This window comes from Zalophus californianus, chromosome 9, assembly GCF_009762305.2.
Source record: "Zalophus californianus isolate mZalCal1 chromosome 9, mZalCal1.pri.v2, whole genome shotgun sequence".
Classification (NCBI taxonomy): Eukaryota; Metazoa; Chordata; class Mammalia; order Carnivora; family Otariidae; genus Zalophus; species Zalophus californianus.
This window is the reverse complement of record NC_045603.1, coordinates 26084339-26096481: the sequence shown is the minus strand read 5'-3', so window position 1 is coordinate 26096481 and position 12143 is coordinate 26084339. Positions and strand designations below refer to the sequence as shown.

The window sequence follows — 12143 nt, the reverse complement described above, 5'->3', positions numbered from 1 at the left end:
TTTCATGGGACAACAGTGGAACAACTGAGGGTCGTCTTCTCATGTCAACCCTTTAAAACATTTTATTTATTTATTTTAAGTAATCTCTACATCTAGCGTGGGACTTGAACTCACAACCCTGAGATCCAGAGTCTCATGCTCTACAGACTGAGCCAGCTAGGCGCCCCTCATGTCATCCCCTCAAGTATATACTACACAAGTATTTAAAAATACCATGTCAAAGGTGTCAAATTATGAGCCAGTTGTGGAGGTCCACATGTGTGCGATGATCTCCTGAAAACTATGGATCCTTTCCCCACAGAAACACACACGTGCATCCACACCCCACATTCGTGGGGCTCTCGGACTCCTGGTGGATGGCCAGGGATCCCAAGGTGAAAACCTTACTATCCAGTAAGTGAGCATCCCCTGAGGGGCTGTAGGAGAGACATTCTAAGATGACTGTGCTCTCAGTCTGACTACTTGCGGAGTTTGCCCTAGATGGAATATGCACTGGGGGAGGCTGGTTGATAAAATGACAAAAAGCCTTTTTTAGGCTTTCAAATTGTAACTTAGCTTGTCTTTGGGCAAAGTCTGAAAGTATCTGACTTGAGGGTAAAGTAAGACATTTTGGTATTCTAATACTGTGTGTGTGCATGTGTGTGTTGTGTAAATATGTGTTTCTGTGCATCTGTCCCCAAGAGATGAGTCACCCATTCTCTCTGGGTGCCATTTCTTGGTTTACCAGACGGAGGTGACCTCACCTGGGGAAGAGCCAAGGCTGTGGGTCCCCCAGCAGCTTGCCCCAGGGGAGCTCTGTTAACCGATTCCCATCTACACCTGCCCCACCACCCGCCTCCATCAGGCTGAGGACACGCCCACACGGAAGCCTCTTCAGCAGCTCTGAACACTCCCAATACCTTCTTATTGTGGAGGGCTAATCTGCTGCTTATGGCTAAACCTCCTTAAACTCCATCCCACTGTGATGCCTGAAGAGGATTACCAGCTGTCGTGTAGCTTTTATCTTTCCACCTACCCAGCAGCAGACAGGAGAGCTCAAAATGTGACAGAAATAAGAACTAAGAGTAAAGGAACTCCCAAGGGGGTGAATCTGTGTCTCTCTGAGGCACTGAGAGCATCCTACACAAAATGTAAAACATGAATCTTGGGCTTTCCTGAATTCTCCTGTCTTTTCTTGGCTGAAGCATTGGGCCAACTGCTAACTCTGACCAACAGAGAAAATCAAATCGGGAAAGGCTAGGCGCCTGGATGGGCCCACACGCGGGCAAACACACACATGGCCCAGACTCAGGGAGAAAGCAAAGCAAAGGCCACCACCCTTCCTGAATTTTCAAAGACAGACCTATAATTGTTTCTGAGGGTGGTCTGGACGACACAGGAAGTCCTGAGAGTTCGACTAAGGAAAGAGAACATTTACATTTCACAGGGGCATCAGAGACTGGCGCTATTTCTATACACACGTACTCACTGAGGCTAGCCAATAATTCTGCTGCTCTATGGCAGCAAAAGTCAGTCCACTGACCAGCACTCTAGTTTATTTTCCCAGCTCTGATACCTATTCCTGTAACCCTTGGGATCAATAGAATCATCAGCAGAGTAAGACAAAACTTTTTTTTTTTTTTTTTTAGTAAGCTCTACACCCAACATAGGACCTGAACTCACAACCCCAAGATTATGAGTTGCCTGTTCCACTGAGCCAGCCGGGCGCCCCAACAAAACATCTTTTTATTGTGCAGAGCCAAGTAGACCAAATCACCCCAAATAACTTTTTTTAAATGTGTACTGTTTAAAATCTTTCAGTGGATTCCCACTCCCCTAAGGATAAGTTTTCATTTCCCTAAGTTGGCCTTTAGGTAGGGGAGACTATATACTTCAGTGGTCAAAACAGGGATATTTTGAGAGTGAGAGAGAGTGCTATTAAGAATAATACTGGAGCGGGCGCCTGGGTGGCTCAGTTGGTTAAGCGACTGCCTTCGGCTCAGGTCATGATCCTGGAGTCCCGGGATCGAGTCCCGCATCGGGCTCCCTGCTCAGCAGGGAGTCTGCTTCTCCCTCTGACCCTCCCCCCTCTCATGCTCTCTACCTCTCATTCTCTCTCTCTCGAATAAATAAATAAAATCTTTAAAAAAAAAAAAAAAGAATAATACTGGAGCAACAACCCTAAACCAGACCATTTACACTGAGCCACCTCGGGGAATCTGGCCTTGCCCGGCAGTCCACCCTCTTCTCCCTCACCACCTGTTTGCTGGCTCTCTCCTCCAGCCACACTGGCTTCTGTGTTTTGAAAGGGACAGGCCTTCTCTAGCCTCCTGCCCCTCGCCATGTCCTGACAGCCTCTTCACCTGGCTTCCTTCTCCTCATTCTTTCTCCGGGTCTGTCTCCACGTAGTGGGGGCAGGGAGGCCTCCTCTGACCCCAGAGACAAGGCTGGCTCCTCCTTACGGACTTCCACAGTACCCAGAACACCCCTCATCCCACCAGCAATTTATTGAGTGGGGGTTGCTGCTTCTACAACACACAGGGGGCCTCTGCGCAGTGACAAGCTGGCTTTACTCACCACTGGGTCCTCAGTCCCTTGCACCACGCTTGACGAGAGGAGGTGCTGGTTCTTCCGGTCTCACCTCAGGTGTCCCCGCTGAGAGGCCTTCCTTCACCCCACAGCCTTCCCAACCCTATAGAGTTCAGGGTTGTCCTGAGTGCTCCCTGGACCCCAGGCTGCCTCCGACCTAGCCCTTGACAAGTGGCTGACATTAGTCCACTCAGTGCTCTGGAAGTTCCTTTGAGCAGAGACTGTGATCCACTCATCCAGGCACAGGCTGGTAAATATTAATACAGGGCCACGACCCCTCACTTAAAATCTGCATTTCAGAATTCAGAACTTTTCATCTGATAGTGGTAATATTATGTAATATTACCAGTGGAGCTGGGGTACCACCCCGTGATTTGTCACACTATTTCTGTAGCAAAACGTATGAATGTTCACACCAAGTGGCTAAATAAAAACCTCAAAATGTCCTCACATCCCTTCAGGTCAGGCTCTGCAAGCCACTTAGCTCTGATCAGGACAGAATTTTCTGCCAAAGTTAAGAAGAAATTTTGGTTGTTAAGAGCTTTGGGATTTTTAGAATTGTGCAAAGGGACTGTAACAGCTGACATTTCATTAATATTCATTTGCCAGGCACTGTTCCAAGTTTATATACAATTATACGAGATGTAATGTATAGTCTATAGGTACTACATCGATACATATTACATATAATACACAGAGGATCAAAACAATCCTTCCCACTGAGCTGAGCATGGAGCTCAATGATGCAGGGCTCCATCCCAGGACACTGAGATCATGACCTGAGACGAAATCAAGAGTCAGCCACTCAACTGACTGAGCTACCCAGACGCCCCTTCTACTTTTTCTTTTAAAATAAAACACTGGGAGCACCTGGGTGGCTCGGTCGGTTAAGCGTCCCTCTGACTCTTGATTTCAGCTCAGGTCATGATCTCAGGGTCCCCGCCCTGTGCAGAGCCCAATGCAGGGCTCCATCTCATGACCAGGATCCTTTCTCTCCATCTCCCTTTGCCCCTCCCCCATCCATATGTGCTCTCTCTCAAAAAAAAATTAAAAATTAAAACAATAAAACACTGGTTGGCACACAGGAACTAGCAGGCCAGTTGGGACTACCTCTGTTCCTGATATGTAACCGATTATTGTCGGGAATCATTTGGTAATTCAATTATTCAACCAATGTTGACTGGGTACCTACTATGGGCCAAGCACTCTGCCAAGCAGATGATAAACAAGATAGATATGGTTTCTGTTGCAGGGGCCAAGGGCAGGTTGCCCCAAGTAGGGCCACTTTGGCATGAAGATTATTCTGAGTGGAAGGCAACTGAAACCCTATGGGCTCAAGAAGACTTTTGCCCCTCTCTTAACTACATAGAAGAATCTAAATTGGGGTCTTTCCCAGAATAAGGGTCATTAGCAGAGATAAATTTCATCTGAGTGACCCATCTGTATGGCTGGGCAAACATCTAATAACCAAACATCTGCTCTTTGTATTGCCCCGTGAAGTGCATTCCTGTCCTCTGAAGTCTCAGACCCCTAAATTCCCCTGTCCTTAGTTCAGGATGACACATACACCTCATTTTCCCTGACTGTCTTTGGAATTCCCATGTTGGTGTAGATTCCCCATACGTACACTACTACATTTTATTTTCTCCTGTTAATCTGGCATCAATATGATTCTTAGTCCAGCTAGAAGGCCCTTGAAGAGGACAAGAATTCTTCCTCCCCAACACTGTCCAACCAGGTCGTAGTCATGTGAGAAGTAAAATAACAGTGTAAGTGTCGTGACCCAGGAAATAAATGAAGAACAGAGAGGTTTATACACAACAGTAGGTTTAAATCAATTAGCAATTGGAACTGAAGTGTAACAAAAATTAATTATACTATTTATGAGCTGTTCAAGTTTAATTCCAACAAATTTATATACCACAACCAAATGATTATGAAGAATTACTGATATAAGCAGTAAAATATGAATGAAGTCTCCATGCACACACTGAGTCATTCTGATGCTCCTAGGTCAAGTATGGAGCATCCAGACTCACGGTTATTATCAACAGATTAACAACATTTGCATACATATTATGAATCTCTGATTAAATAGCTTGATAGTAGAAAAACTGATAGAATTTGGGAGTGTGGTTTCCAGAAAACACTTAGTCCAACCAATACCCTTTCCCCATTTTTTTTTTTAAACCTAACCCTGGCCCTGGTCCTAACCCTATTTTTTGCCCATTTAAAGCCACGGCTCTCCAATGTAAAACTGCATTCTGCAGAAAGTACTTTGCAAACATATTAGAACACATTTGAATTTCAAGAGATGAAAGAACAATGCTAAAGGGATTTCAACAATAGTAAGTATGATGTGTTAACTATAGTAATAGAAAAACATTTGATGCCATATATGCCAGACCCTGTTAGGTGTGAATACACTAATCCTCACTCCTTTTTCCCTTGTTAACATAACCGCATTTCTGTTCAGTACTTTAACATACCCTGCTAAATATATTCTTTCCCAGCCTCCCTTGAGGGCCATGTATTGTGGTTCTGGTGAATAAAACCTATGGAAAAGTTTGTTTCTGATTCCTAATATAAGGAGACCAAATGGGTGAAAGGAAATCTCTTTCCTACCTTTCATCTCCCCTTGAATGTAGACCTGATGGCTGGAGCTGCAGCCACCATGTTGTCACCGTGAGGATGAAAGCTGCCTACCCCTACATTTCATACTATGTGAAAAAAAAGTACACTCTTATTTGCTTAAATCACTGTCCTTTAAATTTTCTGTTATCTGCAACCAAATATTCCTAATAGAATAGTCCAAGACAGGAGATTGTACATGAGAGTTTGAACCTTGGGAGACTGTGGCCATGAAGATGGAGAATTCTCTGTAATTAGCATCTCAGGACAGATAGTAGGAAATAAGCAGTCTGGTGTGGAGCAGCATAAAATACCGATCATCCTGAGACAATAAATGAGGACTATGGCAGAGGCTGCTGGTTGTTTACTCAACATATGTTTCCCATCTTCTTTGTCACTTTGTCCTTTCTCTGCCCCAGACCAAGTTCCGTTTCAGCCACCAACGCAGAGCCTACAAGATATAGGCAAGTTAGGCATTCAGGGTTGGTGCTCTGCCAACTGTCAGACAGATAAGCATCTTCCAACCTCTACCTTAAATGCAAGAAATTTTGATATGGAATACAGATTTTTTTAAAAGATTTTATTTATTTGAGAGAGAGAGAATGAGAGAGAGAAAGCATGAGAGGGAAGAGGATCAGAGGGAGAAGCAGACTCCCTGCTGAGCAGGAAGCCCGATGTGGGACTCGATCCCGGGACTCCAGGATCATGACCTGAGCCAAAGGCAGTCGCTTAACCAACTGAGCCACCCAGGCACCCCTGGAATACAGATTTAATGTGGTTTACCTTAGGGCATGTCCAACTACTTTGTCAGAACCTTCAGGTCTTTTTTGGTTTGGGGTAGAAGTAGGTTTCTAGAGGCCGGGTATATCTGATACAGTGTTATTACTTAATTCTTGTACTCAATGGCAGCTTTTTAAATAGACACCACAGAGATAGATACCTTCCCCCTTTTGTAACTGAAGAGTAGTCCATAGCAGCGCCTGGGTGGCACAGTCAGTTGAGCATCCAACACTTGGTTTCGGCTCAGGTCATGATCTTGGGGTCCTAGGATCGAGCCCCATGTTAGGCTCCCTGCTCAGAAAGGAGTCTGCCTCTCCCTCTCCCCACTGCCATCCCCCCCCCCCCCCGCTTGTGTGCTCTTTCTTGCTCTCTCAAATAACTAAATCTTAAAAAAATTTTTAAAAAAGATTACTTGGGCTGTGCTATGGGGAAGTAAATTGTAAGGTAGCATAAGGAAGCCAGTTACAAGAAAAGAAATTATGCAGGCCTGAATTAAGGCCATGACAATGGACAGATTTGAGAGGTATTTAGGAGGTAAAATGGAAAGGGTCTGGTGCCAGACTGGATTTATGCAGAACAGAACGGGAAGATGTTGAGGTGACTCCCGGATTTGACAAGGAGGTGGTTGGTCATAGCAAGCACAGAGACAGAGAATGCAGGTGGGTCAGGTGAAGGGGGTGTCACGGAGAGGTGACAGGCAGATGGTACATGAGGGCTTTTTTGTGCGCTGTGGGACATGTGGAGATGACCACAGGACACGAGAATATATGGGTCAGGCACTCAGGTCTGAGCAGTCACTATGAGTGCAAACAGATAACAAGCAAAGTCACAGGACTTACTGAGATCATCTAAAGAAAATGAACAAGATGGGAAGATGCATAAGTGGAATCACAGAGAACACTAGTAATATCAGAAATGGATGAAAGCAGCAGCATCTACAAAGAAGAAAAAAAAGAAATGGCCAGAGAAGCAGGAAGAAACCCAAGGAGGAGGTGGGACAGGGAACAGGGTGGGAAGCCCAGCAGGAAGCGGGAAGGACTGAGGGGTTTGACCACCCCCCAGGGCTCCTCTCCCCCAGCACGCATGGGCTGTGGTGCACCCCAAGTGGTGCATGCGATCCTGCTCCCCCAGCCGCAGGTAACTGGTCAAGAGACCCAAGCAGCATAGAAACCAGCCCTGGGAGCTTGAAGTGCCATCTGCCACATGGGCTGGGAAGCAGGCCGGGAAGAGGAAGCAGGAATAGAGCAGGGAACCACCCTGGTCTGGGAAGACATCGGTACTCTGATAAATGACTTTCATGCTAAGGCTGGCTCCAGTTGGTTTCTCCTACTTGGAACTATAAAAATCCCAATATATATCCAACAAGAGAGGCAGGAATATAAACGGCTGTATTACCTGACAGAAATGAAATATGTGCTAAATGGAGATATAAGGAGGGGGCTGTGGGAGTTCGGGCGGAGGAGAGATTAATTTTGGCTGAGTTGAAGGAACGTTTCCAGAAGGGAGGTGGCATCTGGGCTGGCACTTTAAGAATCAGGATTTTAGGGGGAAAGAAGGGAAAGAGTGCACTCTAGCTGAAGGATGAGCGCCAGCAAATGTGACAAGCATGCAAGTAAGTGGAGCTGTAAGGCAAATGTGGCTGCCGCCAGTCTCTGCTCTGGTCAATTCTGGCGCTAGCACATCTCCGGGACCCTGGGAAACCTTCCCACCCTCCCACAGTGCCAGCTAGATACATGGGGAGCTACTCAGATCACAGGGCTGAAAGCTCTCAGCAGAAGGGACAAGGGGAAGGGACACAAGCAGAGAAAGGATGTATTTTGTCTTCTAGAACTAACAGCGCCAGAAAAGGAGAGGTGCAGGGGCACCTGGGCGGCTCAGTCAGTTAAGCGCCTGACTCTTGGTTTCGGCTGAGGTCGTGATCTCAGGGTAGTGAGATCGAGCCCCAAGCCCCAGCTCAGCTCAGCACGGAGTCTACTTAAGTTTCTCCCTCTCCCTCTGACCCTCGTCCCCCCCGACCCCAACACGCACGTGCTCTCTAAAATAAATAAATAAATCTTTAAAAAAATAAAAGGAGAGTCCCAGGTAGGTGTTTCACACTGACAACCCATGTAAGCCAGTTTGAGCCAGACTGGGGCTGAGGACCTGCAGAAGCCCCACCTCCAGAGTTGTCCTGAGTGACCTTTCATTCATTATGCTACTATGATCTCCTCCTGTGGGTGGAGTTTTTCCTTTTTTGAACATAGGATGTACGCACTAGCATGTTGACATGAACTGCTTAGGCAACACGAACTGCCTGGGCAAGCTCCCTGGCCCCGCCCCCTAACACACTGAATGAAAGCTCCCTGTACTAACCCCATGGAGAGACAGTGCTTTGAGAGCTATCTTCCTGTCTCCTTACCCATAACAAGTAATAAAAAGTTCTTTGCTTTCAACGGTTCTTTGGGTTGTGTTCAATTTCATGCACCCCAAGCGTGAACCCCTTGAGTTGGGTTACAAGAGCATCCGACCAGCCCATCACAGCTGCCACCACTGGGTACGGCAATGCTGGCAGGCTCTGCTTGGGCATATGCACCCTCACCAGACAGGGGGCACCCACCCGTTGGTCTTTGTACATCCTGTGCCTGGCACAGAACCTGGCATGAGTGAGGGCTCTGTGCACTCGGTGATCTCAAGTTACCTCTACTCAACCAGCGCACTGGGTCGGGGGGGGGGGGGGGGGCTCTGTGTAAGACTGACAAAGGAGACCTGATAAGGTTGGCTTGTGAAGACTCTCAGATGTAGGAACATTAAAACAACTTGTTTTCTAAGTTGGTGAGGGACACCTGAGTGTCACAGCCGGTTAAGCAGCAGCCTTCAGCTCAGGTCATGATCTCAGGGTCCTGGGACTGAGCCCGGTGTCGGGCTCCCTGCTTAGCGGGGAGTCTGCTTCTCCCTCTCCTCTGCCCTCCCTCCCCCTCCCCTGCTTTTGCTCTAATAAATAAAATCTTTTAATAAATAAATAAAATGAAAATCTGGTGAAATAAACATAAAATTTACCATTTGGACTACCTTGAAGTCTGCAGTTCAGTGATGTTAAGTGTATTCCTGATGTTATGCAGGCATCACCACCCATCTCCAGAACTTCTTCATCTTCTCAAACTGAAACTCTGGACCCACCAAATACTAACTCCCATTCCTGCCTACCCCGGCCCTGGCAACCACCATGCTGCCTTCCATCTCCATGAATTTTATAAACCGAGGTACTTCAGTAAGTGGAATTATATGGTATTTGACCTTTTGAACACAACTTCCTTTTAAATGTGCTTTCAACTGTCAACATTCACCCGGGGCTCTCACTTCCTGCCCATGAAGTGAGCAGGGCAAGGACAACGGGTCTGGTTTTGCAGGCTGAGAAGCTGAGGCCCAAGAAGGGGAAATGATTCGTCCAAGCCCAGGCTCCTAGGGATCACCAGTGTCCCATGTTACAGGAGGTGCCAACCTCAGCTGAGCCTGTCCACTGTGTGGAGGCTACTTCAGAATCTGGATTGTGGGAGGACCATGACCTTACCCCACAGCCCACACGAGCTGGCCTTCTGCGCCTGAGGACAGATGGTTTGGGCACCTCACTACGAATTAGCAATCAGAGCAGGAAATAACCAATGCCCTAGAGTGAGCCAAGCAAAGGTTTAACCTTAGGCCAGGGTGTATCCCTCTCTGGTTGGGTGCTCCCTGCTCTTCAGGAGGCAGCTTGGAGAGGTCAAAGCCATGGCCAGCATGAATTATTAATCTGCATACTTGCTTGGAGTCCACTGGAGCCGGCCACACAGTAGTCACAGCAGAAAGTGCTAAATGATTAATGCTCCTCCTGAGGATCTGGCTCCTGGGCCAGCTCCCTTGCTCCAGAATTATCAGGAGAAAGGTCTTGCTTTCCTCAATCAGACCAAAAGGTTTGCTCGACTTTTGTTTTCTGCGTAAGAATGTTCAACACTAATAACCAATTTGCAAACTGCCAAGAGACTGCCAAGTTTCTTCAGGGCTGGTTGTTTGCTGGAATTAGAAATGTTTCAAACAGTGCATTATCTTCTAAATCAATGTGAAAAGCTCTTAGTGAATCTGAAGAAAGTGAGTCACATGTATTTTGTTCCCATCAATACCTACCAAAATAATTTATCAGGGGTGTGTGTGTGTAAACATATATATAGGATCTAATGTTAGAAGGTGGAGATGTTAAATACTTATTTAGGAGCACAGAGGTGGCTCCGTTGGTTAAGCCTCAGACTCTGGTTTCACTCGGGTCGTGTCTCAGGGTCACGATCTCAGGGTCTCAGGGTTGTGAGATGGAGCCCTGCCCTGGGCTCCATGCTCAGCAGGGAGTCTGCTTGAGCCTCTCTCTCCCTGTCTCCCTCTCCCTCCTTCTGTCCCTCCCCCCACTCACGCAGGAACACTCTCTCTCTCAAATAAATAAATAAAATCTTTAAAAAAAAAAAACAGTGCTTGTTGAAACATGCTCGCACTTTTCCTTTACCTCTAAATGTACCTGTAGGATGGGCTAGTTTGACCCCATGTGGCTCAGTTGTGCAGAAGCCCTAAGATTATGTCTCAGATTTAATATTAATCTCCCCTCGGGCTGGTTCAAACACAGAAATCCTGTCTCACCTTAAGACTCTGTAAGTGACCAGGCTCAGCAAGGGGATGGACATGAGGAGGAACCGAAGAGACTAAAGCAGCAGCAGGATCCTGGAGGTGGAGGACAACCTCGATTCGCAACCTGCCTCCAGCACTCAGTACCCAGTGCGCTAGGGCCCATCCCTTTATCTGAGGCTCAGTTTCCTCATCGGTGAACAGGGCTCATAACTTTACCAGAGACAGTACAGAGATTAAATGAGAGCTGTAACTGCAGCAACCATTCCCTGAGTGCTTACAAATGAGCCCGGCACCATGCTGGGAAAAATACTCTAAGGCTCTCAACAAATGTTAGCTATAGTAACAATATCACTGTTGTTGTTTATGAGAATTCCTAGGGCTTCAATAAATTTAGAGAATGTGGGCAGGTTTCTTCCACCTTATTAATATTTTAAAAGTTTAAAATCCCATATTGCTTGAGTACCAACTGTCTTACTTCCCAAACGCTGCTTTGAGCCCATTAGGATCTGCCTGTCTTCTATCCCCTCTCCAAGGGAAGAGACGAGAAATTGGACCAGAAGGAAGAAGACAGGGAGCTAATATATATTAATCAAGGCACCAAACATTTGTGGCCAGAAATTATTCCAAATGTTGGATGTACAAAAATAATAAACAGGAACAATCCTTTTTCCCCCTTCTGTATTTGAGGACCGATGGACTGGCAACGTGCGGGGACTTGGAGGCTAGTGGTGAATGGCCAGCTCACGGCCTTCTTTGGTTGTTGCCAACAGGACACCCTGAAAAACCAGGCAGCACCATTTATAGATGAGCAAACTAAGGCCCAGTCAGGTTAAGAAGAAGCACTTTTCCCAAGGTTACACAGACAGCAAGAGTTTGGGCCCTTCCAGGAGATTACACACTAATGAAGCACAAAACGCATAAAGAGGAGAGATATTTATGTGCTGAGTGCGATGGCAGAGATGTGTGTAGGGAGTTAGGGACCTTATAGAGAGGCTTAAATCCATCCAGAGCAGGCCAGGGAAAGCTAGCTGGAAAGAACGATGCCCATGCCTTTTTTTTTTTAAGGTATTATTTTATTTATTTATTTATTTGACAGAGAAAGACACAGCGAGAGAGGGAACACAAGCAGGGGGAGGGGGAGAGGGAGAAGCAGGCTCCCCGCCGAGCAGGGAGCCCGATGCGGGGCTGGATCCCAGGACCCTGGGATCATGACCTGAGCCGAAGGCAGATGCTTAACGACTGAGCCACCCAAGCGCCCTTTTTAAGGGTATTATTAACATACAACAAAATGCACAGATGTTAAATATTCAGTTTGAGAAGTTTTGATAATTACATAAATTTGTATAGTCACTCTCAAAAATAAGTCTTAGAACATTTAATGGTTCCAGAATGATGAGGGAGCAGAAGGCAAGCTGAGGGCAAAGCACGGGCTGACAACCCAAAACCCCTTCTCCCCACCTCCCCTCCCCAGGTGGCATATATGTGACATTCCTCAGGTGCTCCTGGCTGCCCTCAAACAAAGGGAAGGAAAAAACAAGCGG

General features: G+C 46.7%; 1 protein-coding gene and 1 non-coding gene across 9 annotated transcripts in view; both read right to left on the bottom strand.

Moving 5' to 3' along the window:
- TMCC3 (transmembrane and coiled-coil domain family 3) overlaps positions 1–12143 on the bottom strand; it is a 295326-nt gene that overhangs the window by 146546 nt on the left and 136637 nt on the right. The gene's annotated exons all lie outside the window — the stretch shown is intronic.
- On the bottom strand, positions 90–162 carry TRNAQ-CUG. Its single transcript has one exon. It is a non-coding gene; the product is annotated as a tRNA-Gln (tRNA).